This window comes from Ambystoma mexicanum, chromosome 9, assembly GCF_040938575.1.
Source record: "Ambystoma mexicanum isolate Mex_15411 chromosome 9, UKY_AmexF1_1, whole genome shotgun sequence".
NCBI lineage: Eukaryota > Metazoa > Chordata > Amphibia > Caudata > Ambystomatidae > Ambystoma > Ambystoma mexicanum.
The window spans coordinates 640,937,700-640,958,890 of record NC_090931.1 but is presented as its reverse complement, the minus strand read 5'-3'; positions in this window follow the sequence as shown (position 1 = coordinate 640,958,890).

Genomic DNA, 21,191 nt, shown 5'->3' with positions numbered 1-21,191 from the left:
GAGTTTAATCGGAGGAAATGAGATGTGACAGGAGGGTGCCACAGGGAATGGGGCAGAGCCTAATGCTCGTCAGTAAATGTGTTAGTTATTTAAGAAACTTCCTCTCAGGTCCACTCAATGGCATATTACTTAGATGTTTAAATTGGGACATATTAAGAGCAGCTGTAAGATAGATAATATGTCCCAATTTAAACATCTAAGTAATATGCCATTGAGTGGACCTGAGAGGAAGTTTCTTAATTTCGGATGTAACCTGTACTTACTGGAACTTTGATTCTTGTGAAGCGTGCACTGCCACGTGACATGCTCTCTGCTCTAGAAGTTTGTTAAATAAGTCAAATAGGGGAGCGGTTTGAAAAAGCTGGAAGGCCAGGAGGTAACGGCTAGTTTCAAAGAAGCCAATCTCAAACTCATTCTTTTAGGGGACTGGAATGCTGAGAAGTGGTGCAGAATAGGAAGTCAGAAGTTAAGGTTCACCAAGCGGAAGCGGGATGTAGGGTTACTTATTTTATATTCAGGATTTGTAGATTTCACACTGAATTTTAAAAGCCTTTAGGCAAAATCAAGTGCAAAATAAAAGAAGGCATGCAGCCAAAGAAGGACTACTTTATTGAATGAAAAAGTTCCAAAGTGTATAGGAGGGTTCCTAACTATATCCAGAGGGTTGGTGCAATTACTGAGAAACTGTGGCTTCTGGGTAACATCTGGATGATGTTGCAGCTAGCGGAGGGTGGTTGGTAAAACTCACACAGGGTGAGAAATAGCAAAAGATGTTCTTTCATTTTTACTATAAATAGCAGGTATCTCACATAGAAGAAGACCTCAGCAAATTAATTTGAAGTTAATAAGGGCTTGGAATGAAAGTCAGCTAATGTTACAAAGAAAAAAGGAACTGGGCTCTTTTATTTTTTTTTTTTTAAGACTGCTCCCAATCCACTAGATGCATTTTGGAACCCCTGAGGGGGTTGAGCTGGTATTCAGATGGGTTGGGTGTTTACGCAGTCAGTTTGGCAATCAGCAAGACACTGGGCCTCATTACAAGTTTGCCGGTCCGGTAGTAACGGCAAAGGTAAGCTACCGGACCGGCAAACTACGAGTTGTGCTCGCGGGTGCCTGTGTGCCCGCCAGGTCGGACTGGCACCCGCGAGTACAGCATGTCGGATGCACAGGCACCATTAACTAATGCATCCGGCTTCCCCATCCCCATTGAGCCCTATGGGGCTTGAATGGGAATGGGGAAGAATATTTTCCGGCGCCCGGGAATGGGCAATTACTGGGTCTGGCAAGGCCGTAATGACCCGGTAATTGCCCATTCCTGGGCGCCGGAAAATTCTGAAAGTTTGGCGGCAGCATGCCAGTTCTACCAGCAAGGCTACTGCCAAACTTGTAATGACGACCCACTGTCTACAAAAGGGTGCATTTTCAGGAATTTGAAAGAAAGCATGCATCTACATTGGGGTAGAAGGAAAAAACACTCTTTCGTGATAACAAGTGTGAGAATCCTGAAGGTACTCTCACATCTACTCCCCAGGGATCTTCTGTTTAGATGGTCAGGGAAGAACCATCGCTTTTGGATCCTGACCCTTGGGTTGGACAAGCAATGGAGGATCACCTTGGTGGAGAGTCCTTGGGGATTGGAGAGAAGGTGCGTGAAGGCGAGACATGATAGCCCCCCTTTCCTAACACTGAACTACCATCCCCTCCCTCAGCCTTTATGGGATATTGCCAATTGCATCCCATCCTCCCCTGTAGTTTCCCCTTAAGTACTGAGAAGAAGAGACAACTAGGAGTAGTGCAGATTTCCTATTATAAACACCACTCTGGTACTGGGACAGAGAAAGAGTGGTCTGGAGGCATGTAGCAATGAAGATCAGGCATGTCACACTAATAGGCTCAAGGAGGATCAGGCAATTGAGTTTGACCTGCAGCAAGTTAGTGGTAGAGTTGAGTATAAAAGGTGGAATCCAGAAGCACATGAGAGTTGCAGCAGAAGTAAAAGAGATCTGAGGAATTGCTGTGCTGAGGAGGGAGAAGCTCAGATGCTGACACGCTGACGAAGATCCTGAGAGTCTTGCTGAGATGACTGTGCAGGACTGGGAGCCCTTGTGAGGGAAGGCATATAGCAGGCGCTGCCAGGGAGCAGAGGCAGAGCCAAGCACGTAGGCCGGCGTGTAATGAATGGAGCACCCGGCGAACTGGCAAGTTGGTTTTCCCCTTTGGGCAGAAGCCACAGAGCGGAGATGCAGAGACCCGGTAAATGTCGGGAGACACTTGTTTGTTTATTTTATTTATATCGCGCACTTGACCCGGAGGTAATTGGGCGCTAGAGGATGGTGATGGTTACATGGCATAGTATAGCATTCACAGAAATAAATTACAATGGTACATGTATACATTATAGACATTGTGCATATTATACATAGGTCATGGCAGTAGTATAGGATGGATGACGCATGCTAGTTGTACAGATCATCTCACGGTTAGAAGTAACAGGAACTGTAGTTTTATGTTTTGTTGAGTATCCATGTGATGACATGGCTTCTGAATTTGTTAAAGGTTTCAATAGCCTGAATATTCTGAGGAAGAGTGTTCCAGAGCTGGGCGGCTAATACCGGGAAGCTGGAGCCTCCGGCTCTTTTTAGATTATATCTGGGCACTGCCAGACATGTTATGTTGGATGATCTAGTGATTGTTTCGGATACCTTCCAAGTGAACTTGTCTGTGAGATGGGGGGGGGGGGGCTTGGTAGTTAAGCGCTTTGTGAGTTAGGCAGATAGTTTTTAGGACATTGTTGTCATGTATGGAGAGCCACCTGTAGTGTTTTCTAGTTTCTGATATGTGCTCTCTTTTGGGAATATTCAGTGCTGCTCTGAGGGCGTTATTTTGCATAATCTGGAGTTTATTTAGGATGGTTTTGTACGCTCCTAGATAAAGGCTGTTGCAATAATCAAGTTTAGATTGTATAAGCGCTCTCGCCAGCGTAAGGCAGCTGGTGGGGGATAGAAAAGGTCTACAGGCTCTGATCAGCTTGCCTGTGTAGGCTGTGGCCGATGAGGTCATGTTAATCTGCTTAGTTAGGTTGGACTGGGCATCGAAGTAGAAACCTAAAGTTTTTACATGTTTGGCAATGGGTTTACTGTTCCCATCAATGAGGATATTTGTGTAATGATGACTTAGTTTGTGAAGGTTGTTGGATGATCCGACTAGGAGTAATTCTGTCTTATCATTCAGGCAGAGGCCATGTGTGGCCATCCAAGCCTGAATAATGATGAAGACTTTTTTAATCCGCGCGACGTCTATGTCATAGGTTCCTGAGAGGGGTAGGAGTATCTGGGTGTCATCCGCATAGTTTGTGTAGGTGACACCCAGACGGTCCAGTTTGTCAAATAGTGGCTTTGTAAGGATGTTATACAAAGTGGGCGAGACGCAGGATCCTTGAGGGACTCCGCAGGTGATGGGGATGGGGTCAGCAGCTGCTGAGGGGGAGAACACGCGCACAGTTCTGTTAGCGAGGAAAGATTGGATCCAGGCGACTGCAGAACTGGAGAAATGGGCCGCTGAGGGATAGGTGGTTGCAAAGTATGGAGTGATCCACTAGATCGAAAGCCGCCGAGAGGTCGAGGAGAAGTAGGATGGCCATCTTTCCTTTGTCTTTTAATTCATCGCTCTGGCTTTTAAGGTCGACAAGTGCGGTTTCTGTTCCGTGCTGGGGTCTGAAGCCAGATTGACGGGTGCCGAGTAATTTGTGGGCTTCAAGGTAATCTTGTATTTGCAAGTAGGCTATTCTGTCCAAAATTTTCAGTAGAAAGGGGACTGTCGTAATTGGTCGGTAGTTAGTTGGTATGGCCGGATCAAGGGTCTGTTTTTTTAATAGTGGTAGAACCCAGGACTGTTTAAGGTTACTAGGGACGGAGTTGTTAGTGAAGGAGGAGTTTACAAGTTTAGTAATGAATGGGGCAAGGTCTCTAGCTGCATCTTTTATAATCTGGGCTGGGCAGCTATCGCCCTTACAGTTAGATGGTTTAAGAGACGCAATGATTTTGTGGACTTGGGGAATGGTGACTTTTTTTAATGTGAAACCTGAGTTAATGTGAGGGGTAGGGGTAGGTGCTGGTGTGATGACTGTTAGTTGGGATCTTTTGTCAGCTATTTTAGTCTGTAGTCCTATAATTTTATTGGAGAGGGCATTTTGAATGCTCGTGCACCAGGCTTTATCCTTAGTGCATGTCTCTGGCGGTGGGTTGGGGTTCTCTAGTTCTCTTAGAATGTTGAATAATTCTTTAGTGCTGGAGCTGGCTTGGGCTATTCTGTTATTGTAGGTTTCTTTTTTAGCCTGGATTATCTTAAATTTGTAGGTGGCAGTGGTGATGGCAAGATTGGTTTTGTTTTCAGGCGTAGGGGATGATTTCCAACGTGATTCACATTTTCTTTTTTTAGAACTTAGAACACCGGAGCACCTCAAGGGACTGTGGAAATGGTAATGGTCCAAAGAGGTAATCAAATATAGCATTTAATGAATTCCTAACTACATTAAAAAAAATGCTATTCAAGCTTGCACAACTTAAAACTGCATTTATTGAAATACCCAAGTCTATGAAAGAGGTTATCCAATTGAGCACAACTTAAAATTGCATTTGCTGAATATCGAACTGAATGAAAGGTGTTAGTCAAGTGAACACAACCTAACATTGCATTTTCCGAATATTGAACTAAATGAAAGATGCTATCCATGTGAGCACAACGTATTATTGCATTTACTGAATACCCACCTGAATGAAAGTTGCTATTTAGATGAGTACAACGCAATACTGCATTTACTGAATATCGAACTGCAAGAAAGTCGCTGTTTGAGTGAAACCAAGTGAATGCTATACTTATGGAATATTGAACAGAAAGAAAGGTGGTACTTGATCACACTACGAAGTGCTGAAGAGTACATGAACATGTTGGGTCAATAAACAAATCAAGTAACACACTGCCAGAAAAGAACCATAAGAATAAGGATCTATGTGATCACTGCACTGCCCATAATGTAGACTATCGAATAGCTGACTTCCATTATGGTGTGGCGCAGTGATCACATACATCACTGTGCCACGTATCGCGCTACCCGCCTCTCCCCCTACCCACTTAGTTTTTCGGCGGCACACACAGAAGTGTGCCACTGTCTCAACTGTATCCCTGCAGCATCAATTCAGTCCCACTAATGTGGGTCCGAACTGGCACTGCAGGTTCCTTTTTTTCTTTTTCTTCTTTCTTTTTATTTCCCCCGCTGCCATTTAATGGCTGTGGGGGACACACCTGCAACCCCTAACTCCCATTACTCTGACTAACGGGAGCCAGGGACACCCCTGCTTCCATTCCATTAGTTGGAGTAATGGGGGTTGGGATTTTAGTACGGCGCAAAGGCGCCGTTTTCTGTATAGGCAACATTTTTGAGTCACAGTATTTGTATGTTTCCAACAATAAGATGAAAGACCTATGATGAAATTGGAGTTGTTTTGAATATTACTAAGCATCAGCTTTGGGAGACTTATAGTTGTGTGACCTGTGGTGTGTGGAGTGTGTGGTGTCATGTTTATTCTTTTGAACAGACAAAACAAGTTAACTGTTCAGAACAAATGTTGGGTAAAGGAATCCTGAGATCCAAAGAACTGGAGAGCATTTATCTTGTGGAAAGGTGTCCCAAGACCACAGTGTTATGTGAACTATATTGCATTTGAACATGGGGAAGGGAAGCCCATGATCTTCACTTGATGTGTACTGTGTTACCCGTCAACCCAAAGAATGTAACTTTGGAACTTCATCACATTATATAGAAGCAAAGCCATATTGGAACTGTATTGAACTTGAGACAAAAAGCTCCAGAAGAACTTAAGATGCAAGTAGCTGAACATTTACCTTTGAACACTTATATTTGGTTGAGAACATTTTCTCACTAGATTTGGTTATAGTTGTACAAACAAGCATAGGTTTTAAACAGGCAGACTTTTGTTTTGGACTTGTAGATACAGACTTTACTTAGATTTCTTTAGGCACGGAAAATCCCACCATAGCATAGGGTTATTTAGGCATTACACCATCTTGATCATTAATAAAGCTTTGTTTGAACTTGTTGGTCTCATCTCTCTTGATACCATGCCTGTCTCACACAGGTCACAGTGGAAAATAACTGTCTGATTTCCAACGCACTTGCTAAACTTGGAGGGTTGTACAGAAGATAGTTTGAACGAAAGTAAAGTTATTGCGGCCTTCCTGCAGGATTTCTGTTATGGGGGGGAGCAACTTCAGTCCAATCCTCCCCATCCCTTCCTTCAGTAAGCCGAGGCCCTTAGATACTTCACAGAAGAGGTTGTGAAGTCCACTGGCCTGCAGAAAGATATATGTGTTGTAAGCATAAGATTATTAGTAGAGGCCGTGGCACTTTAACGCATATGGGAAAGTGATGAGCCTTGAGGAACTCCGCAGGTGCAGAGAAGAAGTTCCAGATAAGCAAGTCTGTAATCCAGGGGCCTGCAACTTTTGGCTTTCGATATGTTTTAGACTACAACTCCAATCAGCTGTAGCGAGCATAGTCAATGGTTTGGGATCATGGGAGTTGTAGTCCAAGACATCTGCAGAGGCACATGTTGCACACCCTTCGCTCTAACCTAACCCATTACGTTCTCTCTGGGTGAAATGCACAAGTCAGGTGAAAGGAGGTTGGGTGGCACACATGCCCAGCATGCTACCGCTGCTTCTGTTGAGGCATGACATTTCTTTGGAGCACATACTTCTTGTATATTCTTCCTACTGCAATTCCACTATGCATAGCACTACCCGTGAAAACACACGCGTAGTAGAGGTTTCAGAATAGACCTATCAGCATCATCAGATTAAATAAATCATATCATCTGGCTCCAGCTAGGCAAGCTTTACCAAGACAAGCAATAAAGCCAAGGTACCTTCAGCACAAACCTGTATAATGGAGATGATGATGGAATTTCTGTGTGCTTGCTCGCAAAACATCACAAGTTCATAAAAACTACGTAATCAGCAAGTGTTCTTCACCCGATACATGTGAAATGGGTTGTTGTATATTACCTGTACCCACACCTATATATGTCCCTTTTTTGATGCATTTTTACATATGTTAGGTGAATATGAATGTATTTATTATTTAAATCTTTTTGGGCCTGCCTTAATGTAATGCTAGTCTGCTAGTCGTGTATGCCCTAATGCACTGCTAATCTTGTTTGCTGCAATTGCAATTTGAATGCACATTTCACTGTAATTAGGCCTGTTACAGGTCATTTTTGGGAGAAGACTGTGCAGTTTTAGTCTTGCAAGTAAAGGGATAGTATTGTGCTATGTGGGTGGAGGTGTCTTAATACCACACTATAGGCCTCATTTTGAGCCAACTACCGGTTTGCCGGTGGGGTACCAGGTGCCCTACCGGCAACAACAGAAAACCTCATTATTGGCATTGCCGGTAATGATGGCAAAACCCCTCATGGAGTCCTATGGGACTCCATGGATGCGGATTTACACCGTCACTCCATCACCTGTAATCCAGCGGCAATCCTGCTGGGCCGGTGCCGGAATTGGTATAACTACATTTGCTGGCATCCTGGATGCTATTTCACCACTCCATGGCTTACAAAATGACCTCAATAGAGTTTTGGCAAAAGGATGAAGGGACAGCATCACAAAAGGGAACTAACAGGGAAGCAGGGAGGAGGTTATGTTCCCTCTTATAGAGGCAAATCTTAGAGTTCCCTGTGATTTGGCAGCAGGGACCCGTTACATTTACACTTCAATGTAAACTGAGCACCACTGCCAAATATTTGTCATTTGCACGCGGCGGAATGCAAAAGGGGAGGGCAAGAGGCGGCATTCAAACGTGTATGCTGCCTTTTGCCCTCCCTTTTTGCACTCGGTCGTGCAAATATGACAGTCAGCGTTTACAATGGAGCCCTATAGAGTGCACCGAATGTTTGCTGGTGCAAAAAGCCGGCAGACTCCATAGAGATCTCCAGCATTTATGCCAGAAAGAAAATGCACGCCCGCGCAAAAGCTGGAGTATTTGTATGGCGGAGAGGAAGGTGGTGGAGGAAACGTAAGTCACGTTCCGCTCCTCCTGTCCGCCATACAAATGCAGGAGCATATGGCGTACTGGAAACGAAATGCATAGAAGCTTAGACAAGGCTTTTACACGTTCCGTTTCTGGTACTCCAGGCTCAAAATGGGCTCCATATTGTTTGAATAAAATACATGGGTAGAGAGGGGGGTGAAATGAATTAGGAGTGAAGATAGGACAATGCAGATGGCAGTATGGCAGGAGGGAAATGCACTTTTAGCACAAGATCAACAAATGAAACGTGGCAAGAAAAATTATATTTTCAAACTTCGACTTTAGAACTGAAAGCCACAGCAATGCAGAGTACATACATCGGTGCATCTGCAAACTTTCATTTTCAAGGTTTATGTTTCAAAATGTGGTGTTTCAAACTTTACAATTTCAAAGTAAAGACCAATACATGGATCCTATAGATGGCAGTGCCGAATGGAGACGGGAGGTGTAAAGGGATGGGTTGAAGGAAGAACCTGCTTCCTAGTTATTTACACAGATGGGAACCAGTAGAGTATCAGTACTGTATTCAAGAAACCATTCAGATTCACAGGAATCCAAACTGTTGCCAGATTCAATAAAACAATGGAAGTTAGGACATTAACTCCAGGACAGTCAAGAAATAGTACAGCTTTTGGCCAGTGCTGTGGGATTTATTGTTTCTCGAAGGGCTGTTCACAATGCAGCATTCAAAGGACAACACCCCCTGCAAGGGGTGTGTGCTGTTGTGTGTAATGGGTTTAGGCAGAATTTAAGCCCATTCCATGACCAGGCGTGATTGAATGTGAGTCTGGAATAGCCAAAGAACTTGGAGAAAGGATATGGCAAATTCTTTGGTGTTAGTATCAAAGTTTAAAGAGTGGGATGCAGGCGAGGATGCTGAAGACCGTCCAAAAGCAAGGGATTAACCATCTGCTGTGAGGGGCATGGGTGGAGCCAACGAGAAAGAGAGTTGCAGCTGGAATCCTTAATAGGCCAAGGGAATTATGTGAAAAGGGGAACGCTAAAGGGGATCTCGCCTGGAAGAGACCCCTGCAAGGGCCTTTTCCAGGGAATGGTTTTGTTTGTGTTGGTAGAGTAGGGACAGACTTCTATAGGCAGAATTTGTAAAGTAGTGTTGGCTATCATTTAAGACTCTGATTTTAGCTTTTGGGAGCCGGGAGGCTCAGGATTTGAAAAGTATATGTACAAGATTTTCTACTGGCCACCTGCTTGGAACTTTACTTTTTAGAGTACAGTGAAGGGACACAAACCTTTTAGAGTAGAATTAAGCGTCTTCATGTTTTCACAATAGCCTTGGCAAGGGGTTTGGTGGTGTAGCAAATCACCCATCCGGTTCTGCTGTCCCAGTCTGACTCGGGTTTATCTGAGAACATCCTTATTGTTTCTAGTTTCACCAATGGCACCTAGATGTGTTACTCCAACCATTTTCCTTAGGAATCTAACACTAAATGTATTTGCCTAATTCCTTCAAATGCTGGTTGTCCGGTGCTTCATTGCACAACCATCTTACAGAGCACAGAGTTTGCCAAATGTTGGCATGTTTCTAGGTGTTAACATGGCCTATTTGGGGAGTTAATAATAAAGACTGACTTACTTTAGTACAGATCCTTTTTTGTTGATATAATTTGCTACCGTGAAGCCATCATCCACGTTGGAGAGTCTTTAATGGGTTTTAAGTAGATGATCATTCCTTTTTAGCCTGGTCTATTTTACGGTAATCTTAGGATGAAGTGTCCAGTGGAGCTGCTTTGTCTATTTCTAGGAGGGTACTGTTGTAGAGCCAGACAGAGGCTTCATAAAAACAGGCAAATGCCAGAGTTTACCACTTCCTCTTCTACACTTAGGCAGGGACTCCTCCGCCCTCTTGACAAGGCCAGCATACTGGGCATGTCACAAGGAGCAAATGCCAACCATTTCGCCAAGAAGAGACATGTTTTTCCCCCCCTATATTTTATTTATTCTTTTAACAGTTTCACAAACAATCAAAATACAATAATTCTAATACAAAGTATAATACTTTTATGAGTATATCTTAATCCAATTTATGAAGGAAAAGAACTAAAGAGAAAGAGGTTGAGAAGGTGAGTAAAAGAGTAGAAAAAGTGGAGATGTAACAAAATATATATATATATATATATATGTTTACGGACGTATTTCTAGCTCAGGAAGTTAACACCCCACTGACATGAAGAGAAACTGTTCTATGCAAATAGAAGTTGCCTATCGGGGATACATATTTCAAGTTACAAGCTCCACATGCTACTCATAAAGAGCAACTTATCACTGCCCAGTGGATAAACCGAACTTTCATTTTAGAGAAGGTGAGTCGGTATAAAACACAAGCTGGATTGCTGAACAAATCAATACAGTAAAAAACAAAAAGGATTGAACACAAGTGTATGTTATAACAGTATGTAGACATACTGATGTACAGAGCAACAGAGGGGAGTGACCGTGTGCATGTCCTAATAGTAACACACTTAATAACATTGGACAAACAATCTAACATTAAATAAAACTGAATCAATAAAGAATACTGTTATGATGTTGCTTGCAGGTGGATTGTCACTGATGGATTGTTGGGTGATTGACACTCCATTGGGAATGCTGTGTTGAGAATGTTTACTTTTGTTGAGGATTCCACAGGGCACAGTTGGAGGGCAGCAGCTTTGGTCTTGGCTGCGCTGAGCTGTGCTGGGCGTCCTTATCCATATTGCTTAATAATAACGATTTTATAATAATCTACAAGGCGTCGCGTCATTGACATCTTAACATTGGCGACGAGGATATCCAGCTTGGACCCCCGGCACTTCTAGAAGAAGCGCACGCTGTCTGTCAGACAGATACTCATGCTGCTCCGTCCCAGACGTTGAAGCTTCAACATAGAATCTGCACTGAAGGCAAAGACTGAATTGCCAACGTGAACGCTGCTTCACATACAGTCTGCAAAGAAACTACAAGTAAGTGCCCCTTGCTGCGCCAGCCGCCACCAGCCCAACCGCTGACCCATCCAGTCAAGGGATTCCAATCCCCACGGCGATCATCTGTACTTGCTGCGCATTATAAAGCAAACAGTATCGCAAGTGGAGAACGTAACGCCATGAGCAGTCCCCAGCCCAAGCTCCACCTCCCCACTGCGAGTGAAGGAACCCAATAGCGACCAGCTGTCTATGCCGCACATAGGAAAGTGATAGAGTCTGTAAAAGTGGAGAGGGAAACGCTGCGAGCAGTGCGACTGCGACCCGCTGTGCATACAAAGCAAGTCATTGACTTATTGAGACTGACCGCTCACCGTCAGATGTTTGGAGTCCTCCATACAGACTCCTGACGCATGTGCCTGAAGATTGAGACCCTGTGACTGTGCACATGCGCTGAGAAGTAAATTTAGACAAAATATGTGCCCATTTTTTGTTGGAAAACAGATGTGTAGATGGGCATACATTAAAATAGGAACTTTAATACAAGTGTAACCAAAAGAAAAGGAAAAAGGGACAACACATTAAAGTGAAGTGCACAAAAGGTGACATTAAATTACCAGCGACAAAACTATTGTTATTGTACAAAGGAAGGAGAAACTGTGCTTAAAAAGGACAAGGTGGAGGAAAGGCATGGGCAATACCAGAAGGACAATTGCAATAGGATAGTGGCAGGTAGACAGGGGCTACTCAACCAAAACCTGCCTAAGTAGTTCTCAAGTCTAGTAGTTTGCCAACTCAAAGGAGAACTGTGATAGCGTGCTTCTATAGTGTGAGAAATGTAAAACCTTGAAAATATCGGGAAGAAGAAAGAAGAGGAGAAGGGAAGATGGCCATTCCCGGGAGTGTTGGGGCCACCTATGTTCATGGCTATTCCCGGGCCTGGAAAGATAAAATGGTCGCAATGGAGGAAGGTATTCATGCATTACATCAAGACTGCGTGTGGAAGCTTGTACTCCAATGACAGGAACCTCTCATTGCTGATGCATTTTTTTGTCTATGAAGGGCAGCGGATATTTGACACATTGCCGGCCCCTGCAAGTGAAGGTGGAGGGGACTCAGTGAATGAACTGGAGAGTGCGTTAGTTAAGCTTGATGTGCATTTTAATCCAAAGATTAGCACCATACTCGAGTGATACAACTTTGGTACATGAGCACAAGAGGAAGGTGAGTCTGTGGAGGAGTACGTCACTGCCTTGTATCATTTAGCTCTATCCTGCAAATTTCATGATTCTTTGATGAGCACATACACGACCAGTTCATGATTCATTGCAACTCAAATAAAATCAGAGAAGAGCTCTGGTTAAGGGACGAACCTACACTCGATGAGGTGTTGGACATAGCGAAGAGGGTGGAACACTCAATGGCATGTGTGGTGAAGGTGTCTAAAAAGGAGAGTGTGGAAGTGAAGGTGGAAGTGTTGAGTTTAGGGGAGACTAAACAAAAGTAAAGACCCAAAGACAAACAAGGAATTTGAGGAGGATTGGACATTAGAAACAACAAGCCCAGAGGAGAAAGGAAAGAAGAGCGGCTATGCGTTCGATGTGCATGTAACTCCCATTTTGCAGCATCCATGGTGTGCCCAGGAAGGAAAAAGGGATCAGGGGAGTTGCGGTTATGTGTTGACCTGAGTGAGCTGAACAAATGTGTCTTCATAGATCGACATCCCCTGCCCAATATGGGGGAGATGTTGGCCTGGGTGGGCCAAGGGAAGGTGCTTTCAAAGCTTGGCATGGCCTCGGCTTATCATCAAATTGAGTTGTAGGAAGGGTGTCACTGCATTCATCACCCATGAAGGTGTCTTCCAATTCCGTAGGATGCCTTTCGGATTTCTGTCGGCTTTGTCTATGTTTCAGAAGATCATGGACAGGTTGTTTAGGGGAGAGAAAGGTGTATTGTGCTTCCAAGATGATGTGCTTGTGTGTGGGGAATTGGCAGAGGAACATGATAAAGTACTGGATAAGGTGCTCAAGATTTTTGAGGAGAAGGGCATCACTTTAAGGGAGGAGAAATGTAAATTCAGGGTAGAAAAGTGGAGTACTTGGGACACGAAGTGTCCAGGAGTGGAGTGAGGGGTGAAAAGAGAGTTTAGTTGGTGCCATCAAGGAAGTGAAGCAACCGAAGAGTAAGGCTGAGTTGAGGTAATTCCTGGGAATTACAGAATTTTACCAGAAATGTGTTAGAAGTTATGCAGGCAAAGTGATTGAGATGAGGAAGCTTTTGAAGAAAGGTGAGGAATTTGTTTGGAATGAGAGGTGTGAGAAGGAATTCAAGGAGATAAAGGAAGAGATTGATTTGGCTTGTTCGTTGGGGTGTTCTGACACGCACAGGACAAGTATAGTTACCAGTGATGCTAGTGATGGTGGTATTGGTGCAGTGCTGTCGCAACTACGTGAAGGTGGAAGGGATGAAGTGGATGATGAGATTATTTCTCATGCGTGGGTTGAGAGGAGCAGAAAGAAATTATTCTGTACTCGAAAAGGAGGCACTTGCATGCCATTGGGCTGTAGAGAGATTCAATAATTTTTTGTGGGGTACTGATTTTATTATTAGAACGGATCACAAACCCCTTAAGGTTATTTTTGAAAAAAAGTTGTTGGAAAAGGTCTCCAGGCGGGTGACCAGTTGGGTTACGAGGATGCAATGTCACTGGTTCAAGATACAGATCATTACCGGAAGGCAAAAATGTATTGGCAGATTTTTATCCAGATTGAGTGTGCCTGTTAGCGTAGACAAGGAGGAAGGTGATATGGAGATAGTATTTGTCAATGTTGAAAGGATTGTGACCAAAGAGGAGTGGATGGAAGAGGTGAGTAAAGACAACACACTGGTGCGGGTGGTGGCATATGTGGATCCTCGGTAGGGCCCAGCGAAGGGGATTTACAACAGTGTGAGAAGGCTTTCTGGCAGGTGAGATGATTTGAGTGTGGTCAATGGTGTTCTGTTCAGATGGGAACATGCTGTGGTTCCTGTGGGTATTAGGGATGAAGTTGTCGATTTAGCCCACAGTGGTCAACTTGGTGTGGCAAAGACGAAGGGGGTCTTCAGAAGTGATTACTGGTGGCCTGGGTTTGATAGGGACATTGAGAGGAAATTGGGGGAGTGTCAGTTTTGTGTCAGGTCAGGGAAGGGGTTGGAGGCAAAAACAAAACAGCTTGTTATGGAATTCACGGTGCCAGGAAGGGTGTGGAGTGAACTGGTCATGGACATAATGGCTCCCGTTGAGCTCCAATATGGAAGGGGAAAATGCATTATGTTGTTGATGGATTTGTTTTCAAAGTGGTGTGAGTTTAAAGTTGTGAGAGACATTTCTGGGGAGAGTATGGTCAAGAGGTTTTTGCAAGAGAAGGTTTGCCGGTGAGTATGCTTACAGATAATGGCATGCAATTTACGGGAGGATATTTTGTACAATACTTGAGTGAGTGTGGTGTGAAGCACAGAAAATCAGCCTTATATCACCCTGAAACTACCGGGTTGGTTGAGAGGATGAACAGATGCATAATGTTGAGCATACAGATGGCTGATGCGTGTGGTTATGACAAAAAGGTTGCCATTCAAGAGAGGTTTTATGCCATGTGGATGTCACTTCATTCTACGACAGGTATGTGTCCCTTTGAGTTGATGAGATGGAGAAAAGCAAATACCAAGGTGAGCCCACCGTTGCTAGGGAGAAATAGGGAATCTGATTGCGTTGTGGATGAGGTGAGGAGGGATTTGAAGAAGAAGAAAGAGGAGTGGGTGATGAGGGAGAACAAGAGACGAGATAAGAAGGAGCTGAGGGTAGAATGTGGAGATTTGGAAGAGAATTAAGAAGGGTGTGATCAGGAGGAAGGGGGAACCTTTGTACTCTGATCCCGTCAATGTGGTGGCTGTACTCAAGGGTGCAGTTCGAGTCAGTGGAGGGCAGGTATGAATATTAATAGGATTGCTGTGGTGAAAAGAGGTGGTGTCAGGAAGGGAACTATAAACTGAGGGAGATGTGTTGTGATGTTGCTTGCTGGACGGAGTGTCACTGATGGATTGTTGGAGTGTTGGGTGAGTGAAACTCCATTGGGAATGCTGTGTTGAGAATGTTTACTTTTTGTACAGGATTCCACAGGCCAGCAGTTGGAGAGCAGCAGCTTTGGTCTTGGCCGATTCCCACACTCCTGCACTGGAGCATAATCCTCACACAGATTTCTCTCCACAGATTTCCCACATGTAGGGTGACCAGATAAAAAGAAAAGAAACCCAATGTGTCATTGAAATAGAAGTAGGACTAAGGTAAATACACATACAACTTTAGTCCTACTTCTATGTTGGTGGCCTGTTGCAGGGGGCGGGGAGGGGGTGTGCTCACATGCAGACTCCTCTCATTGGAGGAGAGTGCTGGGGAGGGGAAGGGGGAGGACATTTTCATGCCCCCGTTCGCGCAAAAATATTTGTGCCGGGACCCGGTTTTGGGATTTCGAAATCAGGTCCCGGCAAAAAAAGAGACCATAGCCGAAACCCTGGACGGGGTTTATAAAATAAAAAAACTCCCGGGAAGTCGGGTAATTTCCCCGGACTGTCCCGGGAAAACCCAGACGTCTGGTCACCCTGTCAGGTTGCCCACATCGTTGTGTGGGCGGGCCTCCGTTGGGGCCCAAAGGACATGACGTCCAGGACGTGACGTCAGGGGAAGGGGAGGGACGGGGAGGTGGGCTCGGCAGTTCTGCCGAGGTGTTAATAAAGAAGGTTGAAACATACCCCGGCTCCGCGTATCATTACAGGACGAAGCAGGGCCTTCTGTGGGGACGCTTCGCAGAGAAGCGGAACCCCAACACTGGCGACGAGCGGGCATGGACTCCTGCTGGCGCCGTGCTGAGGTCTGCGGTCGAGCAGTATAGCGCGTCGGCGCGCCTCGGACACGGCGGGCGACTCTGCACAGCCCCGCATCACGCGTGACAAAGGCCCGGGAGCAGCACACGGGCAGCCCGGTATCAGCACACGGGCACCCGCCTCCCGCGTGACAAAGGCCCGGGAGCAGCACACGGGCACCCGCCTCCCGCGTGACAGAGGCACGGGATCAGCACACGGGCACCGCACGAGTACGGGAGCGCTGAATCTGTGTGGCCCCGCCTCCTGCGTGACAAGGGCCCAAGGACAACACACGGGCATCCCGTGCGAGGGAGTGCTGGCACGCCCTGTGAGACCGGCTAACGAGAGATTGGCACGTGGAGGAAGCCGTCCTCTCGTGCCACTTCACAAACCACGACCTCCCTCCCACGAGCCGTGTGAGGCCGCGCAGACCAGGAAAACAAGGCCGCACTGCAACAAAAGGGTTAGTGGAGGAAGAAGGTCCCCCACACGCAGCAGCAGCACTGCCAGAGCTGCCCGAGCCCAGTCACAGGCGCCATAGTCATCCACGGGCACACAGGCTCATCTCAGCAACGCAACCATGTCGGACACGGCGACCACACCAGCATCCTCCTCGGGAGGGGCAGGATTGGCGGCGGCAGCGTCTGGAAATGCGGATACCGTGCAAGACAACAGCCAACATGCACACCAGGAGGGAGGAGCATCCCAAGTCATGCACATGCCCAAACCTTTCGAGATTAGAGATACCTCTAATCTAGGGCCCAGATGGAATATATGGCTACGGGACTTCAAGTTCTACACAGGTGCCATAGGATTGACGGACGACACAAGATTGAAAAACACACTGTTCGTGGCAGTGGGACCAGCGGTAAGAGACATTGCGGGGGAGCTGCTGAACGTAGAAACAGTCACATACGGGGAGCTACATGCCAAACTGTCTGAATACTTTACGCCACATACAAACGTAGGCTATGAACGCCACATGTTCCACACAACAAGACAGGAAAAAGGGCAGTCAATAGACAATTTCGTGATGCGCCTCCGCATCAAACTGAAACATTGTTAATTCCACAGATACTCCAATGAAGAGGCACTCAGGTCCCAAGTAATCGCCGGGTGCCTCTCGCAGCCTTTTCGCAAGCAGCTCCTACAGAAACAACGATCCCTAGAAGAAATCCTAGCGCTGGCCCGAATGGAAGCAGCGGTGAACTCTCAATTAGATAGTCTAGGAAAAGTGTCCATACATCAACACAGTGAAAACACTGAGTCGATCAACAAACTGTATACCCACCCCAATCAAGGCAACAAACACCTCAAAGCCACATGTTATAAATGCGGCTACGAATACCCACACACAGGGACATGCCCGGCTGTAGGTCAAAAGTGTGCCGCATGTGGGGGAATGGACCACTACAGGGCCATGTGCAAAAACGCCCCAACACACACACCACCTAAACATCGCTACCAAGACAGGTGCCGGCCCACCCACCAGAGTCCACCCAGACCCGCAGTGGACAACGAAAGAAGGCGCGCCCGAAAAGAAGACAGCGACCGCAGAAGCCGGTACACGCGCGAAGATAAACGCTCGCCGGAGGACATGAGACGATCACACAGACGGCGTTTCATAAGGTATGTTGAGACCGGTCCCCAACTAGCAGTGACACCCCATCGTCAGAGGAGGATCAAAGGAGGAAAGGATACATGTGGGCCCTACAGGACAACACTGCGGCCACCCAACACAGCCCCATATTGACACTTCAAGTGAATGACACCCCACTAAGATTTCTCGTAGACACCGGGGCGACGGTCAACATTATCAGTGAAAGCGCATATCAGTCCCTGACCACACGGCCTAGAATTAGGAAGGCCACAGTAGACATATCTCCCTATGGCTCCACGACACCCCTGCCATGCAAAGGCATGATCACAGCCTGGTGTACACATAAAGGGCACTCCGCAAAGATCCCGCTATACATTCTGGACACAGAAGCTAACAGCGGATGCATATTGAGCTTCCGGACAGCAGTAGACATGGGACTAGTACACATCTTATAACAGCTGATGGCCCACAAGTACTTTGCAAAACCGGACGCAATCGAAAACTCATTCCCAAAGCTCTTCACTGGCCTAGGCAAACTGCGAAACAGGAAAGTACACCTCCACATTAAGCCTCAGGTCAAACCAGTGGCCCAACATTATCGAGGCATTCCATTCAATATCCAGAGGCAGGTGGAAGAAGAGTTGGACAAGCTCATCAAAATGAACGTCATAGAACCTGTGTCGGGCCCGACGCCATGGGTATCACCCATCGTCCCCGTCCCCAAGAAATCACCAGAAGGATCCATACGTTTATGCGTAGACATGCGCAGAGCCAACACAGCCATTGAAAGGGAAAGGCATCAGGCACCCATGATCACGGACATGATTCACCTTCTCCACGGGGCGAGCGTTTTCTCCAAGTTGGACCTTACGAAAGGATACCACCAAATTGAAATCGCACCGGAGTCCCGCTACATCACCACATTCGTCACTCATCTCGGCCTGTTTCAATATAAAAGACTCAGCTTCGGCATATCCTCTGCCGCTGAGATCTTTCAGGAGGAGATTCACAAGGTTATCAGACACGTCCCCAACTGTCTGAACTATTCGGACGACGTCCTGGTCTACGGCAAATCACAGGAAGAACACGACCTGGCACTGCACAGGGTATGCCAAGCACTGGACGACGCAGGGCTAACCTTGAACAAATCCAAGTGTGAGTTCTCGAAAGGATCTTTGAGGTTTTTCGGGCACATCTTCTCTGATAAAGGCATGAGACCCGACCCGGAAAAAGTAGAAGCCCTCAACTCAGCCACGCCCCCCGTGAACACCACAGACCTAAGGTCGTTTCTAGGATTGGCCAGCTACTGCTCCAGATACCTGAAAGACTACGCCACAGTCAGTAACCCCCTGCGCTTACTCACCCAGAAGGACACGCCATGCACATGGTCGAAAGAGTGTCAAGCAGCGTTTGAGGTGATAAGGAAGGCCATCGCACATGCGGAAGATATGGCATATTTTGATGCCAGCCGTGACACCGAACTAATAGTGGATGCCAGCCCGGTGGGACTCAGCGCCATATTGACCCAGAAAGATCCCAGAGAGCCACACATCACACATGTGGTAGCATATGCCAGCTGGAGCCTGACAACCACCGAACAGGCATACTCGCAGGCGGAAAAAGAGAGCCTCGCGGTCGTCTGGGCCTGCGAATATTTTCATCTCTTCCTGTTTGGCAAGGAATTCACCATCATCACGGACCACCAGGCACTGCTCACCATATACGGCAGCCCGAAGGCCAGGATGCCGCCGAGAATAGCCAGATGGGGCCTACGCTTACAGGATTAAAGGCTCCAAATACTGCACCGGCCAGGGAAGGAAGAAAACCCAGCGGATTACCTCTCCCGGCATCCCATGTCCACGACAGCATCTCAACCGTCCATAGCGGACGCGTACATAAATTACATCATACATCACCTGCAACCACTCCCAGTAGGGTGGCAGGAACTATCGATACAATCAGAGGCGGACCCAGCGCTGCAAATCGCTCGACACTGCCTGCAGATGGACAAGACGACCCTCATGAAACATCAGGCCAGAGGAGAATCGGACACTACGAAGGAAGACGTCAAGTGGCTGGACCAGGTCCGGGAGAGCTGACTGTGGTAGAGGACAACATCATATTAAAGGGATGCAAGGTCGTCATCCCGAGAACGCTCCGGGAGAGGATAGTGCACCTAGCGCATGAAGGACACCGAGGCGTAGTCGCCACAAAGCGCCTCCTTCGCCAGAAAGTCTGGTTCCCTCAACTCGATCGCATGGTAGAAACCATCGTGGGAAGTTGCCAGGTGTGCACGCAAGTGGCGCCCCCGCCACACCCAAACCCATTACAATCGTCACCGCTGCCAAACAAAGTGTGGGAGGAGCTAGCAGTAGACCTATTCGGACCACTGAACAATGGGACACACGTGGTCGTACTTATGGACGAACACTCAAGATACCCGGACGCCCAGATAGTAGAAAGCAGCGCCACATCGAGCGTCATTCCGGCACTTGACAGGATGCTCTCTGCCTATGGCATCCCCAGGATCATAAAGTCCGACAACGTTCCTACGTTCATAAGTCAAGACTTCCAGCAATTCGCAAAATGCATGGGGTTTCAACATCGATGTATAACCCCCCGATGGCCTCAGGCCAACGGCATGGTCGAAAGGTTCATGGCCAACATAAAGAGGACCCTCCAAATCGCCCATGTACAAAACAAGCCATTTGAGCAGGCCCTTAATCAATTACTGCGTGAATACAGGCACACTCCCCACAGCACGACGGGAGTGTGCCCAGCCGACCTGCTGTTCCGAAGACCGATCACCACGAGACTACCGGAAGACCTGAGGCCACAAGAACTGACGGCGCTAGAACAAGAAGCGAAAGCAAATGACACCGCGAGGAAAGCAAAGACGAAAGAGATCACGGACAGGAAAAGGAGAGCTCGCGAGAACATAATGCAACCAGGAGACGAAGTATGGCTCAGGCAACCCAAGAATCGGAAAGAAGAAGCCACCTTTGCACCCACACCCCTGGTCGTGACGCACAAGAAGGGCTCCATGGTCACAGCACAAAGGGACGACTGCTCTAGGCCACAATCTTCGCAAAGCTGGATCTCAACAAAGGGTGCCATCAATTAGAACTCAATAAAAGGTCCAGGTACATCACATTTGCCACTCATCTAGGTCTCTACAGGTACAAACGACTCCGCTTCGGAGTGTCGTCTGCAGCTGAAATTTTCAGTCAGAAATTTACAATGTAATCAAACATGTACACAACTGTCTGAACTACAGCGATGACATATTGGTTTTTGGTCAGACACAGGAACAGCATGACGACCCGCTCATGCGAGTTTGCAATGCACTGGAAGAGGCTCATTTCACACTAAATAAAGAGAAGTGTGAATTTCGGACATTGCGATTTTTCGGTCACCTTTTCTCAGAAAAGGGAATGACACCCGACCCGGAGAAAGTCAGCGCTCTCACAGGTGCTGAATCACCAAATTCCGTCACCGACCTTCGATCATTTCTGGGTTTGGCAAGTTATTGCACGCGATACATTAAGGACTTTGCATCTGTCAGTGCACCACTCAGAGCACTCACCAAGCTCAACTCAGAATTCAAATGGTCCGACGAGTGCCAAGAAGCATTCCAATCGATCAAGGAGCACATCGCCAAAAA